At 63.3% G+C, this 1,085-nt stretch overlaps 1 pseudogene; it reads right to left on the bottom strand.

Moving 5' to 3' along the window:
* Positions 1-939: 939 nt before the first annotated feature.
* LOC115035024 lies at positions 940-1,085 on the bottom strand (annotated as a pseudogene).

The raw sequence follows: 1,085 nt of genomic DNA, 5'->3' as shown, positions 1-1,085 counted from the left end.
CACGCCGAAACGCGACGACGCGACGAACGTCACCCGGGCCATTCGGCCGGCGCCCAACGGGTCGCGACGTCCGCTAACCGAGCGAAAGATCCGGCCCGGGCGGTTAGACCGACCGTGAATTCGCCCGGCGGGGATTCGCGAGCTCTGTCCGTTTACAACCGAGCGGTTTCACGTTCTTATGAACTCTCTCTTCAAAGTTCTTTTCAACTTTCCCTCACGGTACTTGTAAACTATCGGTCTCGTGGCCGTATTTAGCTTAGATGGAGTTTACCACCCGCTTCGGGCTGCACTCTCAAGCAACCCGACTCGAAGGCGCGGTCCGATCCCGGAACGCTGTGACGGCCTCTACTGGCCTGGCACCATCTGCGGGCCATGGCCCCGTTCAAGGGAGACTTGGACCGTCACGTGCGCCCCGGCAACGAGGCCGGCCCGTACGCCACAACTCTCATACGTGCCGCGACACAAAAGTGCGCGGCGAGATTCGGCGATGGGCTTTTCCCGGTTCGCTCGCCGCTACTAAGGGAATCACGGTTGTTTTCTTTTCCTCCGCTTATTAATATGCTTAAATCCGGCGGGTAGTCCCGCCTGATCTGAGGTCGGAACGTATCGGTTGTTTGTTTCTTAAATTACACGGCAGCCTGCGGTCCGCGCTCCGCCCGTACGGTGACCGCCCGCGTCCGCTTCTCGGAAGCCGGAGAGGTCTCGTGGACTCTCAGCCGGCCCGGCCGCGCTCTCGCGCGGCGGGCGGACGGGGACGTGCCGTTTGACGACGCGAGAACCCGTGACTGTTTGCCGTCACAACTTGGGCGGACGACCGGAGGCGGCCGCGCGAGCGGCTCTCCCCGGTCGAACCGCCAATCTCGCACCACCGGAGCGGCCGACGGGCGTGCCGTCGGACGCCTGCCGGCGGCGCATCGGTCTGGCCGAGTATCCGGTATACGACCCTCAGACAGGCGTGGCCCGGGACCCGCGGGTCACCGAGGCCGCAATGTGCGTTCGACTGGTCGATGTTCGTATAACCTGCGGATTACACGACGACGCGCAGATAGCTGCGGTCTTCATCGATCCACGAGCCAAGTGATCCG

Source organism: Acyrthosiphon pisum, unplaced genomic scaffold (genome assembly GCF_005508785.2).
Source record: "Acyrthosiphon pisum isolate AL4f unplaced genomic scaffold, pea_aphid_22Mar2018_4r6ur Scaffold_38;HRSCAF=290, whole genome shotgun sequence".
NCBI classification, from domain to species: Eukaryota; Metazoa; Arthropoda; class Insecta; order Hemiptera; family Aphididae; genus Acyrthosiphon; species Acyrthosiphon pisum.
This window is presented reverse-complemented; position numbering and strand designations above follow the sequence as displayed.